The sequence below is a fragment of the Mobula hypostoma genome, chromosome 13, assembly GCF_963921235.1.
Source record: "Mobula hypostoma chromosome 13, sMobHyp1.1, whole genome shotgun sequence".
NCBI classification, from domain to species: domain Eukaryota; kingdom Metazoa; phylum Chordata; class Chondrichthyes; order Myliobatiformes; family Myliobatidae; genus Mobula; species Mobula hypostoma.
Genome location: NC_086109.1, coordinates 194,549 through 214,771, shown reverse-complemented (window position 1 = coordinate 214,771; position 20,223 = coordinate 194,549). Strand labels below are relative to the sequence as shown.

Genomic DNA, 20,223 nt, shown 5'->3' with positions numbered 1-20,223 from the left:
TCTCTCAGTCCCTCTCTCTCAGGGTGATATCTTTACACTGACTGGTGTCTTTCAGTCCCTGTCTCTCAGCGGATATCTGTACACTGACCAGTATCTCTCAGTCCCTCTCTCTCAGGGGATAGCTCTACACCGACCAGTGTCTCTCAGTCCCTCTCTCTCAGGGGATATCTGTACACTGACTAGTGTCTCTCAGGGGATATCTGTACACTGACCGGTGTCTCTCAGTCCCTCTCTCTCAGGGGATATCTGTACACCTACCAGTATCTCTCATTTCCTCTCTCTCAGGGGATATCTGTACACTGACCGGTGTCTCTCAGTCCCTCTCTCTCAGGGGAATATCTGTACACTGACCAGTGTCTCTCAGTCCCTCTCTCTCAGGGTGATATCTTTACACTGACTGGTGTCTTTCAGTCCCTGTCTCTCAGCGGATATCTGTACACTGACCAGTATCTCTCAGTCCCTCTCTCTCAGGGGATAGCTCTACACCGACCAGTGTCTCTCAGTCCCTCTCTCTCAGGGGATATCTGTACACTGACTAGTGTCTCTCAGGGGATATCTGTACACTGACCGGTGTCTCTCAGTCCCTCTCTCTCAGGGGATATCTGTACACCTACCAGTATCTCTCATTTCCTCTCTCTCAGGGGATATCTGTACACTGACCGGTGTCTCTCAGTCCCTCTCTCTCAGGGGTATATCTGTACACTGACCAGTGTATCTCAGTCCCTCTCTCTCAGGGGTATATCTGTACACTTACCAGTGTCTCTCAGTCCCTCTCTCTCAGGGGATATCTGTACACTGACCAGTGTCTCTCAGTCCCTCTCTCTCAGGGGGATATCTGTACTCTGACCAGTGTCTCTCAGTCCCTCTCTCAGGGGGATATCTGTACACTGACCGGTGTCTCTCAGTCCCTCTCTCTCAGGGGGATATCTGTACACTGACCAGTGTCTCTCAGTCCCTCTCTCTTAGTGGATATCTATACACTGACCAGTATCTCTCAGTCCCTCTCTCTCAGGAGATATCTGTACACTGACCGGTGTCTCTCAGTCTCTCTCTCTCAGGGGGATATCTGTACACTGACCAGTGTCTCTCAGTCCCTCTATCTCTGGGGATATCTGTACACTGACCAGTATCTCTCAGTCCCTCTCTCTCAGGGGATATCTGTACACTGACTGGTCCCTCTCAGTCCCTCTCTCTCAGGGGATATCTGTACACCGACCGGTGTCTCTCAGTCCCTCTCTCAGGGGGATATCTGTACACTGACCGGTGTCTCTCAGTCCTTCTCTCTCAGGGGGATATCTGTACACTGACCAGTGTCTCTCAGTCCCTCTCTCTTAGGGGATATCTATACACTGACCAGTATCTCTCAGTCCCTCTCTCTCAGGGGATATCTGTACACCGACCGGTGTCTCTCAGTCCCTCTCTCTCAGGGGGTATCTGAACACTGACCAGTATCTCTCAGTTCTTCTCTCTCAGGGGGATATCTGTACAGTGACCGGTGTCTCTCAGTCCCTCTCTCTCAGGGGATATCTGTACACCTACCAGTATCTCTCAGTCCCTCTCTCTCAGGGGATATCTGTACACTGACCGGTGTCTCTCAGTCCCTCTCTGTCAGGGGTATATCTGTACACTGACCAGTGTCTCTCAGTCCCTCTCTCTCAGCGGGATATCTGTACACTGACCGGTGTCTCTCAGTCCCTCTCTCTCAGGGGGATATCTGTACACTGACCAGTGTCTCTCAGTCCCTCTCTCTCAGGGGGATATCTATACACTGACCAGTGTCTCTCAGTCCCTTTCTCTCAGGAGATATCTGCACACTGACCAGTGTCTCTCATTCCCTCTCTCTCAGGGGATATCTGTACACTGACCGGTGTCTCTCAGTCCCTCTCTCTCAGGGGGATATCTGTACACAAACCAGTGTCTCTCAGTCCCTCTCTCTCAGCGGATATCTGTACCCTGACCAGTATCTCTCAGTCCCTCTCTCTCAGCGGATAGCTCTACACCGACCAGTGTCTCTCAGTCCCTCTCTCTCAGGGGATATCTGTACACTGACTAGTGTCTCTCAGGGGATATCTGTACACTGACCGGTGTCTCTCAGTCCCTCTCTCTCAGGGGATATCTGTACACTGACCGGTGTCTCTCAGTGCATCTCTCTCAGGGGATATCTGTACACCTACCAGTATCTCTCAGTCCCTCTTTCTCAGGGGGATATCTGTACACTGACCGGTGTCTCTCATTCCCTCTCTCTCAGGGGGATATCTGTACACTGACCGGTGTCTCTCAGTCCCTCTCTCTCAGGGGGATATCTGTACACTGACCAGTGTCTCTCAGTCCCTCTCTCTTAGGGGATATCTATACACTGACCAGTATCTCTCAGTCCCTCTCTCTCAGGGGATATCTGTACACTGACCGGTGTCTCTCAGTCCCTCTCTCTCAGGGGGATATCTGTACACTGACCAGTGTCTCTCAGTCCCTCTCTCTCAGGGGATATCTGTACACTGACCAGTGTCTCTCAGTCCCTCTATCTCTGGGGATATCTGTACACTGACCAGTATCTCTCAGTCCCTCTCTCTCAGGGGATATCAGTACACTGACTGGTGCCTCTCAGTCCCTCTCTCTGAGGGGATATCTGTACACCGACCGGTGTCTCTCAGTCCCTCTCTCTCAGGGGATATTTGTACACTGACCAGTGTATCTCAGTCCCTCTCTCTCAGGGGATATCTGTACACTGACCAGTATCTCTCAGTCCCTCTCTCTCAGGGGATATCAGTACACTGACTGGTGCCTCTCAGTCCCTCTCTCTCAGGGGATATCTGTACACCGACCGGTGTCTCTCAGTCACTCTCTCTCAGGGGATATCTGTACACTGACCGGTGTTTCTCAGTCCCTCTCTCTCAGGGGTATATCTGTACACTTTCCAGTGTCTCTCAGTCCCTCTCTCTCAGGGGATATCTGTACACTGACCAGTGTCTCTCAGTCCCTCTCTCTCAGGGAGATATCTGTACTCTGACCAGTGTCTCTCAGTCCCTCTGTCAGGGGGATATCTGTACACTGACCGGTGTCTCTCAGTCCCTCTCTCTCAGGGGGATATCTGTACACTGACCAGTGTCTCTCAGTCCCTCTCTCTTAGGTGATATCTGTACACTGACCAGTATCTCTCAGTCCCTCTCTCTCAGGAGATATCTGTACACTGACCGGTGTCTCTCAGTCTCTCTCTCTCAGGGGGATATCTGTACACTGACCAGTGTCTCTCAGTCCCTCTATCTCTGGGGATATCTGTACACTGACCAGTATCTCTCAGTCCCTCTCTCTCAGGGGATATCTGTACACTGACCGGTGTCTCTCAGTCCCTCTCTCTCAGGGGGATATCTGTACACTGACCAGTGTCTCTCAGTCCCTCTCTATCAGGGGATATCTATACACTGACCGCTGTCTCTCTGTCCCTCTCTCTCAGGGGATATCTGTACACTGACCGGTGTCTCTCAGTCCCTTTCTCTCAGTGGATATCTGCACACTGACCAGTGTCTCTCATTTCCTCTCTCTCAGGGGATATCTGTACACTGACCGGTGTCTCTCAGTCCCTCTCTCTCAGGGGAATATCTGTACACTGACCAGTGTCTCTCAGTCCCTCTCTCTCAGGGTGATATCTTTACACTGACTGGTGTCTTTCAGTCCCTGTCTCTCAGCGGATATCTGTACACTGACCAGAATCTCTCAGTCCCTCTCTCTCAGGGGATAGCTCTACACCGACCAGTGTCTCTCAGTCCCTCTCTCTCAGGGGATATCTGTACACTGACTAGTGTCTCTCAGGGGATATCTGTACACTGACCGGTGTCTCTCAGTCCCTCTCTCTCAGGGGATATCTGTACACCTACCAGTATCTCTCATTTCTTCTCTCTCAGGGGATATCTGTACACTGACCGGTGTCTCTCAGTCCCTCTCTCTCAGGGGAATATCTGTACACTGACCAGTGTCTCTCAGTCCCTCTCTCTCAGGGTGATATCTTTACACTGACTGGTGTCTTTCAGTCCCTGTCTCTCAGCGGATATCTGTACACTGACCAGTATCTCTCAGTCCCTCTCTCTCAGGGGATAGCTCTACACCGACCAGTGTCTCTCAGTCCCTCTCTCTCAGGGGATATCTGTACACTGACTAGTGTCTCTCAGGGGATATCTGTACACTTACCGGTGTCTCTCAGTCCCTCTCTCTCAGGGGATATCTGTACACCTACCAGTATCTCTCAGTCCCTCTCTCTCAGGGGATATCTGTACACTGACTGGTGTCTCTCAGTCCCTCTCTCTCAGGGGTATATCTGTACACTGACCAGTGTATCTCAGTCCCTCTCTCTCAGGGGTATATCTGTACACTTACCAGTGTCTCTCAGTCCCTCTCTCTCAGGGGATATCTGTACACTGACCAGTGTCTCTCAGTCCCTCTCTCTCAGGGGGATATCTGTACTCTGACCAGTGTCTCTCAGTCCCTCTCTCAGGGGGATATCTGTACACTGACCGGTGTCTCTCAGTCCCTCTCTCTCAGGGGGATATCTGTACACTGACCAGTGTCTCTCAGTCCCTCTCTCTTAGTGGATATCTATACACTGACCAGTATCTCTCAGTCCCTCTCTCTCAGGAGATATCTGTACACTGACCGGTGTCTCTCAGTCTCTCTCTCTCAGGGGGATATCTGTACACTGACCAGTGTCTCTCAGTCCCTCTATCTCTGGGGATATCTGTACACTGACCAGTATCTCTCAGTCCCTCTCTCTCAGGGGATATCTGTACACTGACTGGTCCCTCTCAGTCCCTCTCTCTCAGGGGATATCTGTACACCGACCGGTGTCTCTCAGTCCCTCTCTCAGGGGGATATCTGTACACTGACCGGTGTCTCTCAGTCCTTCTCTCTCAGGGGGATATCTGTACACTGACCAGTGTCTCTCAGTCCCTCTCTCTTAGGGGATATCTATACACTGACCAGTATCTCTCAGTCCCTCTCTCTCAGGGGATATCTGTACACCGACCGGTGTCTCTCAGTCCCTCTCTCTCAGGGGGTATCTGCACACTGACCAGTATCTCTCAGTTCTTCTCTCTCAGGGGGATATCTGTACAGTGACCGGTGTCTCTCAGTCCCTCTCTCTCAGCGGATATCTGTACACCTACCAGTATCTCTCAGTCCCTCTCTCTCAGGGGATATCTGTACACTGACCGGTGTCTCTCAGTCCCTCTCTGTCAGGGGTATATCTGTACACTGACCAGTGTCTCTCAGTCCCTCTCTCTCAGCGGGATATCTGTACACTGACCGGTGTCTCTCAGTCCCTCTCTCTCAGGGGGATATCTGTACACTGACCAGTGTCTCTCAGTCCCTCTCTCTCAGGGGGATATCTGTACACTGACCAGTGTCTCTCAGTCCCTTTCTCTCAGGGGATATCTGCACACTGACCAGTGTCTCTCATTCCCTCTCTCTCAGGGGATATCTGTACACTGACCGGTGTCTCTCAGTCCCTCTCTCTCAGGGGGATATCTGTACACAAACCAGTGTCTCTCAGTCCCTCTCTCTCAGCGGATATCTGTACCCTGACCAGTATCTCTCAGTCCCTCTCTCTCAGCGGATAGCTCTACACCGACCAGTGTCTCTCAGTCCCTCTCTCTCAGGGGATATCTGTACACTGACTAGTGTCTCTCAGGGGATATCTGTACACTGACCGGTGTCTCTCAGTCCCTCTCTCTCAGAGGATATCTGTACACTGACCGGTGTCTCTCAGTGCATCTCTCTCAGGGGATATCTGTACACCTACCAGTATCTCTCAGTCCCTCTTTCTCAGGGGGATATCTGTACACTGACCGGTGTCTCTCATTCCCTCTCTCTCAGGGGATATCTGTACACTGACCGGTGTCTCTCAGTCCCTCTCTCTCAGGGAGATATCTGTACACTGACGAGTGTCTCTCAGTCCCTCCGCTCAGGGGGATATCTGTACACTGACCAGTGTCTCTCAGTCCCTCCGCTCAGGGGGATATCTGTACACTGACCAGTATCTCTCCGGCCCTCTCTCTCAGGGGATATCTGTACACTGACCGGTGTCTCTCAGGGGGATATCTGTACACTGACTGGTGTCTCTCAGTCCCTCTCTCTCAGGGGGATATCTGTACACTGACCGGTGTCTCTCAGTCCCTCTCTCTCAGGGGGATATCTGTACACTGACTGGTGTCTCTCAGTTCCTCTCTCTCAGGGGGATATCTGTACACTGACCAGTGTCTCTCAGTCCCTCTCTCAGGGGGATATCTTTACACTGACCAGTATCTCTCAGTCCCTCTCTCTCAGGGGATATCTGTATACTGACCGGTGTCTCTCAGTCCCTCTCTCTCAGGGGATATCTGTACACTGACCAGTGTCTCTCAGTCCCTCTATCTCTGGGGATATCTGTACACTGACCAGTATCTCTCAGTCCCTCTCTCTCAGGGGATATCAGTACACTGACTGGTGCCTCTCAGTCCCTCTCTCTGAGGGGATATCTGTACACCGACCGGTGTCTCTCAGTCCCTCTCTCTCAGGGGATATCTGTACACTGACCAGTGTATCTCAGTCCCTCTCTCTCAGGGGATATCTGTACACTGACCAGTATCTCTCAGTCCCTCTCTCTCAGGGGATATCAGTACACTGACTGGTGCCTCTCAGTCCCTCTCTCTCAGGGGATATCTGTACACCGACCGGTGTCTCTCAGTCACTCTCTCTCAGGGGATATCTGTACACTGACCGGTGTCTCTCAGTCCCTCTCTCTCAGGGGTATATCTGTACACTTACCAGTGTCTCTCAGTCCCTCTCTCTCAGGGGATATCTGTACACTGACCAGTGTCTCTCAGTCCCTCTCTCTCACGGAGATATCTGTACTCTGACCAGTGTCTCTCAGTCCCTCTCTCAGGGGGATATCTGTACACTGACCGGTGTCTCTCAGTCCCTCTCTCTCAGGGGGATATCTGTACACTGACCAGTGTCTCTCAGTCCCTCTCTCTTAGGTGATATCTATACACTGACCAGTATCTCTCAGTCCCTCTCTCTCAGGAGATATCTGTACACTGACCGGTGTCTCTCAGTCTCTCTCTCTCAGGGGGATATCTGTACACTGACCAGTGTCTCTCAGTCCCTCTATCTCTGGGGATATCTGTACACTGACCAGTATCTCTCAGTCCCTCTCTCTCAGGGGATATCTGTACACTGACCGGTGTCTCTCAGTCCCTCTCTCTCAGGGGGATATCTGTACACTGACCAGTGTCTCTCAGTCCCTCTCTATCAGGGGATATCTATACACTGACCGCTGTCTCTCTGTCCCTCTCTCTCAGGGGATATCTGTACACTGACCGGTGTCTCTCAGTCCCTCTCTCTCAGGGGGATATCTGTACACTGACCAGTGTCTCTCAGTCCCTTTCTCTCAGTGGATATCTGCACACTGACCAGTGTCTCTCATTTCCTCTCTCTCAGGGGATATCTGTACACTGACCGGTGTCTCTCAGTCCCTCTCTCTCAGGGGAATATCTGTACACTGACCAGTGTCTCTCAGTCCCTCTCTCTCAGGGTGATATCTTTACACTGACTGGTGTCTTTCAGTCCCTGTCTCTCAGCGGATATCTGTACACTGACCAGTATCTCTCAGTCCCTCTCTCTCAGGGGATAGCTCTACACCGACCAGTGTCTCTCAGTCCCTCTCTCTCAGGGGATATCTGTACACTGACTAGTGTCTCTCAGGGGATATCTGTACACTGACCGGTGTCTCTCAGTCCCTCTCTCTCAGGGGATATCTGTACACCTACCAGTATCTCTCATTTCCTCTCTCTCAGGGGATATCTGTACACTGACCGGTGTCTCTCAGTCCCTCTCTCTCAGGGGAATATCTGTACACTGACCAGTGTCTCTCAGTCCCTCTCTCTCAGGGTGATATCTTTACACTGACTGGTGTCTTTCAGTCCCTGTCTCTCAGCGGATATCTGTACACTGACCAGTATCTCTCAGTCCCTCTCTCTCAGGGGATAGCTCTACACCGACCAGTGTCTCTCAGTCCCTCTCTCTCAGGGGATATCTGTACACTGACTAGTGTCTCTCAGGGGATATCTGTACACTGACCGGTGTCTCTCAGTCCCTCTCTCTCAGGGGATATCTGTACACCTACCAGTATCTCTCAGTCCCTCTCTCTCAGGGGATATCTGTACACTGACCGGTGTCTCTCAGTCCCTCTCTGTCAGGGGTATATCTGTACACTGACCAGTGTATCTCAGTCCCTCTCTCTCAGGGGTATATCTGTACACTTACCAGTGTCTCTCAGTCCCCCTCTCTCGAGGGGGATATCTGTACACTGACCGGTGTCTCTCAGTCCCTCTCTCTCAGGGGGATATCTGTACACTGACCAGTGTCTCTCAGTCCCTCTCTCTTAGGGGATATCTATACACTGACCAGTATCTCTCAGTCCCTCTCTCTCAGGAGATATCTGTACACTGACCGGTGTCTCTCAGTCACTCTCTCTCAGGGGGATATCTGTACACTGACCAGTGTCTCTCAGTCCCTCTATCTCTGGGGATATCTGTACACTGACCAGTATCTCTCAGTCCCTCTCTCTCAGGGGATATCTGTACACTGACTGGTCCCTCTCAGTCCCTCTCTCTCAGGGGATATCTGTACACCGACCGGTGTCTCTCAGTCCCTCTCTCAGGGGGATATCTGTACACTGACCGGTGTCTCTCAGTCCTTCTCTCTCAGGGGGATATCTGTACACTGACCAGTGTCTCTCAGTCCCTCTCTCTTAGGGGATATCTATACACTGACCAGTATCTCTCAGTCCCTCTCTCTCAGGGGATATCTGTACACCGACCGGTGTCTCTCAGTCCCTCTCTCTCAGGGGGTATCTGTACACTGACCAGTATCTCTCAGTTCTTCTCTCTCAGGGGGATATCTGTACAGTGACCGGTGTCTCTCAGTCCCTCTCTCTCAGGGGATATCTGTACACCTACCAGTATCTCTCAGTCCCTCTCTCTCAGGGGATATCTGTACACTGACCGGTGTCTCTCAGTCCCTCTCTGTCAGGGGTATATCTGTACACTGACCAGTGTCTCTCAGTCCCTCTCTCTCAGCGGGATATCTGTACACTGTCCGGTGTCTCTCAGTCCCTCTCTGTCAGGGGTATATCTGTACACTGACCGGTGTCTCTCAGTCTCTCTCTCTCAGGGGGATATCTGTACACTGACCAGTGTCTCTCAATCCCTCTATCTCTGGGGATATCTGTACACTGAACAGTATCTCTCAGTCCCTCTCTCTCAGGGGATATCTGTACACTGACAGGTGCCTCTCAGTCCCTCTCTCTCAGGGGATATCTGTACACCGACCGGTGTCTCTCAGTCCCTCTCTCAGGGGGATATCTGTACACTGACCGGTGTCTCTCAGTCCCTCTCTCTCAGGGGGATATCTGTACACTGACCAGTGTCTCTCAGTCCCTCTCTCTTAGGGGATATCTATACACTGACCAGTATCTCTCAGTCCCTCTCTCTCAGGGGATATCTGTACACTGACCGGTGTCTCTCAGTCCCTCTCTCTCAGGGGGATATCTGTACACTGACCAGTGTCTCTCAGTCCCTCTCTCTCAGGGGATATCTGTACACTGACCAGTGTCTCTCAGTCCCTCTATCTCTGGGGATATCTGTACACTGACCAGTATCTCTCAGTCCCTCTCTCTCAGGGGATATCAGTACACTGACTGGTGCCTCTCAGTCCCTCTCTCTGAGGGGATATCTGTACACCGACCGGTGTCTCTCAGTCCCTCTCTGTCAGGGGATATCTGTACACTGACCAGTGTATCTCAGTCCCTCTCTCTCAGGGGATATCTGTACACTGACCAGTATCTCTCAGTCCCTCTCTCTCAGGGGATATCAGTACACTGACTGGTGCCTCTCAGTCCCTCTCTCTCAGGGGATATCTGTACACCGACCGGTGTCTCTCAGTCACTCTCTCTCAGGGGATATCTGTACACTGACCGGTGTCTCTCAGTCCCTCTCTCTCAGGGGTATATCTGTACACTTACCAGTGTCTCTCAGTCCCTCTCTCTCAGGGGATATCTGTACACTGACCAGTGTCTCTCAGTCCCTCTCTCTCAGGGAGATATCTGTACTCTGACCAGTGTCTCTCAGTCCCTCTCTCAGGGGGATATCTGTACACTGACCGGTGTCTCTCAGTCCCTCTCTCTCAGGGGGATATCTGTACACTGACCGGTGTCTCTCAGTCCCTCTCTCTTAGGTGATATCTATACACTGACCAGTATCTCTCAGTCCCTCTCTCTCAGGAGATATCTGTACACTGACCGGTGTCTCTCAGTCTCTCTCTCTCAGGGGGATATCTGTACACTGACCAGTGTCTCTCAGTCCCTCTATCTCTGGGGATATCTGTACACTGACCAGTATCTCTCAGTCCCTCTCTCTCAGGGGATATCTGTACATTGACCGGTGTCTCTCAGTCCCTCTCTCTCAGGGGGATATCTGTACACTGACCAGTGTCTCTCAGTCCCTCTCTATCAGGGGATATCTATACACTGACCGCTGTCTCTCTGTCCCTCTCTCTCAGGGGATATCTGTACACTGACCGGTGTCTCTCAGTCCCTTTCTCTCAGTGGATATCTGCACACTGACCAGTGTCTCTCATTTCCTCTCTCTCAGGGGATATCTGTACACTGACCGGTGTCTCTCAGTCCCTCTCTCTCAGGGGAATATCTGTACACTGACCAGTGTCTCTCAGTCCCTCTCTCTCAGGGTGATATCTTTACACTGACTGGTGTCTTTCAGTCCCTGTCTCTCAGCGGATATCTGTACACTGACCAGTATCTCTCAGTCCCTCTCTCTCAGGGGATAGCTCTACACCGACCAGTGTCTCTCAGTCCCTCTCTCTCAGGGGATATCTGTACACTGACTAGTGTCTCTCAGGGGATATCTGTACACTGACCGGTGTCTCTCAGTCCCTCTCTCTCAGGGGATATCTGTACACCTACCAGTATCTCTCATTTCCTCTCTCTCAGGGGATATCTGTACACTGACCGGTGTCTCTCAGTCCCTCTCTCTCAGGGGAATATCTGTACACTGACCAGTGTCTCTCAGTCCCTCTCTCTCAGGGTGATATCTTTACACTGACTGGTGTCTTTCAGTCCCTGTCTCTCAGCGGATATCTGTACACTGACCAGTATCTCTCAGTCCCTCTCTCTCAGGGGATAGCTCTACACCGACCAGTGTCTCTCAGTCCCTCTCTCTCAGGGGATATCTGTACACTGACTAGTGTCTCTCAGGGGATATCTGTACACTTACCGGTGTCTCTCAGTCCCTCTCTCTCAGGGGATATGTGTACACCTACCAGTATCTCTCAGTCCCTCTCTCTCAGGGGATATCTGTACACTGACTGGTGTCTCTCAGTCCCTCTCTCTCAGGGGTATATCTGTACACTGACCAGTGTATCTCAGTCCCTCTCTCTCAGGGGTATATCTGTACACTTACCAGTGTCTCTCAGTCCCTCTCTCTCAGGGGATATCTGTACACTGACCAGTGTCTCTCAGTCCCTCTCTCTCAGGGGGATATCTGTACTCTGACCAGTGTCTCTCAGTCCCTCTCTCAGGGGGATATCTGTACACTGACCGGTGTCTCTCAGTCCCTCTCTCTCAGGGGGATATCTGTACACTGACCAGTGTCTCTCAGTCCCTCTCTCTTAGTGGATATCTATACACTGACCAGTATCTCTCAGTCCCTCTCTCTCAGGAGATATCTGTACACTGACCGGTGTCTCTCAGTCTCTCTCTCTCAGGGGGATATCTGTACACTGACCAGTGTCTCTCAGTCCCTCTATCTCTGGGGATATCTGTACACTGACCAGTATCTCTCAGTCCCTCTCTCTCAGGGGATATCTGTACACTGACTGGTCCCTCTCAGTCCCTCTCTCTCAGGGGATATCTGTACACCGACCGGTGTCTCTCAGTCCCTCTCTCAGGGGGATATCTGTACACTGACCGGTGTCTCTCAGTCCTTCTCTCTCAGGGGGATATCTGTACACTGACCAGTGTCTCTCAGTCCCTCTCTCTTAGGGGATATCTATACACTGACCAGTATCTCTCAGTCCCTCTCTCTCAGGGGATATCTGTACACCGACCGGTGTCTCTCAGTCCCTCTCTCTCAGGGGGTATCTGCACACTGACCAGTATCTCTCAGTTCTTCTCTCTCAGGGGGATATCTGTACAGTGACCGGTGTCTCTCAGTCCCTCTCTCTCAGCGGATATCTGTACACCTACCAGTATCTCTCAGTCCCTCTCTCTCAGGGGATATCTGTACACTGACCGGTGTCTCTCAGTCCCTCTCTGTCAGGGGTATATCTGTACACTGACCAGTGTCTCTCAGTCCCTCTCTCTCAGCGGGATATCTGTACACTGACCGGTGTCTCTCAGTCCCTCTCTCTCAGGGGGATATCTGTACACTGACCAGTGTCTCTCAGTCCCTCTCTCTCAGGGGGATATCTGTACACTGACCAGTGTCTCTCAGTCCCTTTCTCTCAGGGGATATCTGCACACTGACCAGTGTCTCTCATTCCCTCTCTCTCAGGGGATATCTGTACACTGACCGGTGTCTCTCAGTCCCTCTCTCTCAGGGGGATATCTGTACACAAACCAGTGTCTCTCAGTCCCTCTCTCTCAGCGGATATCTGTACCCTGACCAGTATCTCTCAGTCCCTCTCTCTCAGCGGATAGCTCTACACCGACCAGTGTCTCTCAGTCCCTCTCTCTCAGGGGATATCTGTACACTGACTAGTGTCTCTCAGGGGATATCTGTACACTGACCGGTGTCTCTCAGTCCCTCTCTCTCAGGGGATATCTGTACACTGACCGGTGTCTCTCAGTGCATCTCTCTCAGGGGATATCTGTACACCTACCAGTATCTCTCAGTCCCTCTTTCTCAGGGGGATATCTGTACACTGACCGGTGTCTCTCATTCCCTCTCTCTCAGGGGATATCTGTACACTGACCGGTGTCTCTCAGTCCCTCTCTCTCAGGGAGATATCTGTACACTGACGAGTGTCTCTCAGTCCCTCCGCTCAGGGGGATATCTGTACACTGACCAGTGTCTCTCAGTCCCTCCGCTCAGGGGGATATCTGTACACTGACCAGTATCTCTCCGGCCCTCTCTCTCAGGGGATATCTGTACACTGACCGGTGTCTCTCAGGGGGATATCTGTACACTGACTGGTGTCTCTCAGTCCCTCTCTCTCAGGGGGATATCTGTACACTGACCGGTGTCTCTCAGTCCCTCTCTCTCAGGGGGATATCTGTACACTGACTGGTGTCTCTCAGTTCCTCTCTCTCAGGGGGATATCTGTACACTGACCAGTGTCTCTCAGTCCCTCTCTCAGGGGGATATCTTTACACTGACCAGTATCTCTCAGTCCCTCTCTCTCAGGGGATATCTGTATACTTACCAGTGTCTCTCAGTCCCTCTCTCTCAGGGGGATATCTGTACACTGACCGGTGTCTCTTAGTCCCTCTCTCTCAGGGGATATCTGTACACTGACCGGTGTCTCTCAGTCCCTCTCTCTCAGGGGAATATCTGTACACTGACCAGTGTCTCTCAGTCCCTCTCTCTCAGGGTGATATCTTTACACTGACTGGTGTCTTTCAGTCCCTGTCTCTCAGCGGATATCTGTACACTGACCAGTATCTCTCAGTCCCTCTCTCTCAGGGGATAGCTCTACACCGACCAGTGTCTCTCAGTCCCTCTCTCTCAGGGGATATCTGTACACTGACTAGTGTCTCTCAGGGGATATCTGTACACTGACCGGTGTCTCTCAGTCCCTCTCTCTCAGGGGATATCTGTACACCTACCAGTATCTCTCATTTCCTCTCTCTCAGGGGATATCTGTACACTGACCGGTGTCTCTCAGTCCCTCTCTCTCAGGGGAATATCTGTACACTGACCAGTGTCTCTCAGTCCCTCTCTCTCAGGGTGATATCTTTACACTGACTGGTGTCTTTCAGTCCCTGTCTCTCAGCGGATATCTGTACACTGACCAGTATCTCTCAGTCCCTCTCTCTCAGGGGATAGCTCTACATCGACCAGTGTCTCTCAGTCCCTCTCTCTCAGGGGATATCTGTACACTGACTAGTGTCTCTCTCAGGGGATATCTGTACACTTACCGGTGTCTCTCAGTCCCTCTCTCTCAGGGGATATCTGTACACCTACCAGTATCTCTCAGTCCCTCTCTCTCAGGGGATATCTGTACACTGACTGGTGTCTCTCAGTCCCTCTCTCTCAGGGGTATATCTGTACACTGACCAGTGTATCTCAGTCCCTCTCTCTCAGGGGTATATCTGTACACTTACCAGTGTCTCTCAGTGCCTCTCTCTCAGGGGATATCTGTACACTGACCAGTGTCTCTCAGTCCCTCTCTCTCAGGGGGATATCTGTACTCTGACCAGTGTCTCTCAGTCCCTCTCTCAGGGGGATATCTGTACACTGACCGGTGTCTCTCAGTCCCTCTCTCTCAGGGGGATATCTGTACACTGACCAGTGTCTCTCAGTCCCTCTCTCTTAGTGGATATCTATACACTGACCAGTATCTCTCAGTCCCTCTCTCTCAGGAGATATCTGTACACTGACCGGTGTCTCTCAGTCTCTCTCTCTCAGGGGGATATCTGTACACTGACCAGTGTCTCTCAGTCCCTCTATCTCTGGGGATATCTGTACACTGACCAGTATCTCTCAGTCCCTCTCTCTCAGGGGATATCTGTACACTGACTGGTCCCTCTCAGTCCCTCTCTCTCAGGGGATATCTGTACACCGACCGGTGTCTCTCAGTCCCTCTCTCAGGGGGATATCTGTACACTGACCGGTGTCTCTCAGTCCTTCTCTCTCAGGGGGATATCTGTACACTGACCAGTGTCTCTCAGTCCCTCTCTCTTAGAGGATATCTATACACTGACCAGTATCTCTCAGTCCCTCTCTCTCAGGGGATATCTGTACACCGACCGGTGTCTCTCAGTCCCTCTCTCTCAGGGGGTATCTGCACACTGACCAGTATCTCTCAGTTCTTCTCTCTCAGGGGGATATCTGTACAGTGACCGGTGTCTCTCAGTCCCTCTCTCTCAGCGGATATCTGTACACCTACCAGTATCTCTCAGTCCCTCTCTCTCAGGGGATATCTGTACACTGACCGGTGTCTCTCAGTCCCTCTCTGTCAGGGGTATATCTGTACACTGACCAGTGTCTCTCAGTCCCTCTCTCTCAGCGGGATATCTGTACACTGACCGGTGTCTCTCAGTCCCTCTCTCTCAGGGGGATATCTGTACACTGACCAGTGTCTCTCAGTCCCTCTCTCTCAGGGGGATATCTGTACACTGACCAGTGTCTCTCAGTCCCTTTCTCTCAGGGGATATCTGCACACTGACCAGTGTCTCTCATTCCCTCTCTCTCAGGGGATATCTGTACACTGACCGGTGTCTCTCAGTCCCTCTCTCTCAGGGGGATATCTGTACACAAACCAGTGTCTCTCAGTCCCTCTCTCTCAGCGGATATCTGTACCCTGACCAGTATCTCTCAGTCCCTCTCTCTCAGCGGATAGCTCTACACCGACCAGTGTCTCTCAGTCCCTCTCTCTCAGGGGATATCTGTACACTGACTAGTGTCTCTCAGGGGATATCTGTACACTGACCGGTGTCTCTCAGTCCCTCTCTCTCAGGGGATATCTGTACACTGACCGGTGTCTCTCAGTGCATCTCTCTCAGGGGATATCTGTACACCTACCAGTATCTCTCAGTCCCTCTTTCTCAGGGGGATATCTGTACACTGACCGGTGTCTCTCATTCCCTCTCTCTCAGGGGATATCTGTACACTGACCGGTGTCTCTCAGTCCCTCTCTCTCAGGGAGATATCTGTACACTGACGAGTGTCTCTCAGTCCCTCCGCTCAGGGGGATATCTGTACACTGACCAGTGTCTCTCAGTCCCTCCACTCAGGGGGATATCTGTACACTGACCAGTATCTCTCCGGCCCTCTCTCTCAGGGGATATCTGTACACTGACCGGTGTCTCTCAGGGGGATATCTGTACACTGACTGGTGTCTCTCAGTCCCTCTCTCTCAGGGGGATATCTGTACACTGACCGGTGTCTCTCAGTCCCTCTCTCTCAGGAGATATCTGTACACTGACTGGTGTCTCTCAGTTCCTCTCTCTCAGGGGGATATCTGTACACTGACCAGTGTCTCTCAGTCCCTCTCTCAGGGGGATATCTTTACACTGACCAGTATCTCTCAGTCCCTCTCTCTCAGGGGATATCTGTATACTGACCAGTGTCTCTCAGTCCCTCTCTCTCAGGGGGATATCTGTACACTGACCGGTGTCTCTTAGTCCCTCTCTCTCAGGGGATATCTGTACACTGACCGGTGTCTCTCAGTCCCTCTCTCTCATGGGGATATCTGTACACTGACCAGTGTCTCTCAGTCCCTCTCTCTCAGGGGATATCTGTACACTGACCGGTGTCTCTCAGTCCCTCTCTCTCAGGGGATATCTGTACACTGACTGGTGTCTCTCAGTCCCTCTCTCTCAGGGGGATATCTGTACACTGACCGGTGTCTCTCAGTCCCTCTCTCTCAGGGGGATATCTGTACACTGACTGGTGTCTCTCAGTTCCTCTCTCTCAGGGGGATATCTGTACACTGACCAGTGTCTCTCAGTCCCTCTCTCTCAGGGGATATCTGTACACTGACCAGTATCTCTCAGTCCCTCTCTCTCAGGGGGATATCTGTACACTGACCAGGGTCTCTCAGTCCCTCTCTTAGGAGGATATCTGTACACTGACCAGTATCTCTCAGGGGATATCTGTACACTGACTGGTGTTTCTCAGTCCCTCTCTCTTAGGGGATATCTGTACACTGACCAGGGTCTCTCAGTCCCTCTCTTAGGGGGATATCTGTACACTGACCAGTATCTCTCAGGGGATATCTGTACACTGACTGGTGTTTCTCAGTCCCTCTCTCTCAGGGGATATCTGTACACTGACCGGTGTCTCTCAGTCCCTCTCTCTCAGGGGATATCTGTACACTGACCGGTGTCTCTCAGTCCCTCTCTCTCAGGGGATATCTGTACACTGACCGGTGTCTCTCAGTCCCTCTCTCTCAGGGGATATCTGTACGCTGACCAGTGTCTCTCAGTCCCTCTCTCTCAGGGAGATATCGAGTGACTGGTGCCTCTTACCTGCTCTCCTAGTGTTTGGGAGTTTTGTGGGATTTATGGACACAAGAGGGAGATGGTTGTGGGAGTGCTGCTATGTGCACGGGTAATAATGGAATGGTATTGTTTACCAGCAGACCGGGGTCACTGGCCCTGCAGCTGGCCGGATCTGCATCACTTCAGAAACAACATCTCCGTTCCTGACACTGAACAGTCGATCTCCATCAAAGTGAGTGAACTGTGAACCAGAAATGGATATGTTTTGCTTGCTGTCTATCTGCTTCTCGTTCCCAATCACTGCAGAAATCTCCTTGCGTGAAAGAGAGAGACAGAGAGGGAGAGAAGGAGGGACCGTGTGTGAGAGATGGTTTGTGTTAAAGAGTCACTGTGACTACTAGGCACGCTGTGTTTGTGTCAGAAAGACTGAGTGTTTGTGAGATGTAGAGTGACTGAGAGTATGTGAGAGAGGCAGTGTGTATTAGAGCAACTGTGTGTGAGTGAAAGACGTGTGTCAGAGACACTGCGTGTGTGTGTGTGTGTGAGAGAGAGAGAGAGAGGGAGAGAGAGAGGGAGACCAATTTTGCCTGAGAGAGAATCTGTGTGAGAGTCTGTCACTGTGAGGGACTGTGTGTTTTACATGTGAGAGAGACTGAACTGACAGTGTGAGAGTGACTGTGTATGCGAGACAGAGTGACAGTGACTGTGAAACAGTGCAAGAGACTGTGCGTGTGAGTGAGAGAGACCCTGTGTTTGTCAGAGACAGACTGTACAAGAGACTGTGTATGAAAGAGTGAGACTGTGTTTGAGATAGACTGTGTGTGTAAGAGAGAGTGAGATGGGTATATGTGAGACACTGTGAGATATAATAGTGTGTGTGTGAGAGAGAGTGAGACTGAGCGAGAATGAGACTATGAGTGTGAGAGAGTGAGACTGTGTGTGAGAGCCTGTGGGAGAGTGTGTGTGAGAGAGAGCATGTGTGAGAGAGATTGTGAGTGTGTGTGTGTGAGAGAGAGAGTGTCTGAGAGAGAGTATGTGTGTGTGAGAGAGTATGTGTGTGTGAGTGAGTGTGTGTGTGTGAGAGAGTGTTTGTGTGTGAGAGTGAGTGTGTGAAAGAGACTGAGTGTGTGTGTGAGAGTGAGAGACCCTGTGTTTGTCAGAGAGAGATTATTTGAGAGTCTGTGAGTATGAGAGAGAGTGAGACTATTGTGTGAGACAGACTGTGTGTGTAAGAGAGAGTGAGACTGAGAGAGTGAGACTATGAGTGTGAGAGAGTGACACTGTGTGTGTGAGAGAGAGCATGTGTGTGTGATAGAGTGTGTGTGTGGGAGAAAGAGAGTGAGTGTGAGAGAGTGAGTGTGTGTGTGAGAGAGACTATGAGTGTGTGTGTGTGAGAGAGAGTGTGAGTGTGTGTGTGAGAGAACGTGTGTGTGAATGAGAGAGAGAGTGTGTGAGAGAGAGCATGTGTGTGTGAGAGAGCATCTGTGTGTGAGAGAGACTGAGTGTGTGTGAGAGAGAGAGCATGTGACTGGGTGTGTGTGTGAGAAAGAAAGTATGTGTGAGAGAGACTGGGTGTGAGAGAGTGTGTGTGTGGGTGTGAGAGAGGGTGAGTGTGTGTGTGTCAGAGAGACTGAGTGTGTGGGAGAGAGTGTACGTGTGTAAGAGAGAATGAGTGTGTGAATGAGAGAGAGTGTGTGCGTGAGAGAGAGAGCGCGTGTGTGTGAGAGAGTGAGTGTGTGAGAGAGCGTTTGTGTGTGAGAGAGAGCATGTGGGTGGGTGTGTGTGTGAGAGAGAGAGCATGTGTGTGAGAGAGCGTGTGTGTGTGTGAGAGAGTGAATGTGTTTGAGAAAGAGCATGTGTGTGTGAGAGACAGTGAGTGTGAGAGAGACTGTGTGTGTGGGTGTGAGAGAGGGTGAGTGTGTGTGTGAGAGAATGAGTATGTGAATGACAGAGTGTGTGTGGGTGTGAGAGAGTGAGTGTGTGTAAGAGAGAGTGAGTGTGTGTGTGGGAGAGTGTGTGTGTGGGTGTGAGAGAGAGTGTATGTTTGTGTGAGAGAGAGCGTGTGTGTGAGAGAGAGTGAGTGTGTGTGAGACAGTCTCTGTGTGTGTGGGTGTGAGAGAGGGTGTGTGTGTAAGAGAGAGTGAGTGGGAGAGAGTGTGTGTGAGAGAGCATGCGTGTGTGAGAGTGAGTGTGTGTGAGAGAGCGTTTGTGAGAGTGAGTGTGTGTGTGTGAGAGAGAGCATGTGGGTGGGTGTGAGAGAGACCGGGTGTGAAAGACAGGGTGTGTGGGTGTAAGAGAGGGAGTTTGTGTGTGCATGTGGGAGAGGCTGTGTGTGGGACAGTGTAGTTGTAAGAGTGCATGTGTGAGGAAGTGTTTGAGAGAGCATGTGTGTGTGTGAGAGAGGGGGGCTGTGTAGGAGATTGTGGGTGTGAGAGTGCATGTGTGAAAGTGTGTGTGTGTGTGAGAGAGTGTGTATGGGTGTGAGAGAGAGTGCAGGTGAGAGAGTGCATATGTGTGAGAGTGCGTGTGTCAGAGAATGTGGGTGAGAGAGAGCAGAGTGATTGTGTGTGAGAGAGTGTGTGTGTGTGAGAGCGAGTATTGGTGTGTGTGAGAGAGGGAGTGAGAGTGAGTGTGTGTGTGTGGGGGATAGATAGACACTGTGTGTGGGAGAGAGTGCATGTGTGAGAGAGCATTGTCTGTGTGAGAGACAGAGTATGTGTGTCAGAGAGCTTGTGTGTGTTTGAGAGAGCATGTGAGTGTGAGAGAGAGAGTGGGTGTTCGAGAGACAGTGTGTATCTGAGAGTGTATGTGTGTGAGAGAGAGTGTGTGTGGGATACTGAGTGTGAGAGAGACTGTGTGTGTGGCTGTGTGTGAGACTGTGTGTGAGAGAGAATGAGTGTGTGAATGAGAGAGAGTGTGTGGGTGTGTGTGAGAGAGTTAGTGTGTGAGAGTGCGTGTTTGAGAGAGAGTGTGTGTGTGGGAGAGAGAGAGTGAGTGTGAGAGACACTGTGTGT

At 51.4% G+C, this 20,223-nt stretch overlaps 1 protein-coding gene across 5 annotated transcripts in view; it reads left to right on the top strand.

The window, feature by feature from the left end:
* The window catches only part of LOC134355351 (zinc finger protein 436-like), a 139,203-nt gene that overhangs the window by 34,981 nt on the left and 83,999 nt on the right, over nucleotides 1-20,223 (top strand). For 2 of the 5 annotated variants that reach the window (XM_063065110.1, XM_063065112.1), the window contains one exon: nucleotides 17,350-17,441. The exons of 1 other annotated variant lie outside the window; for it this stretch is intronic. The gene's annotated coding sequence lies outside the window, so the exon portion shown is untranslated. Of the gene's footprint in view, nucleotides 1-17,346; nucleotides 17,442-20,223 lie in introns of all 5 variants that reach the window. 2 more of the 5 variants (XM_063065108.1, XM_063065111.1) reach the window with 1 other exon arrangement.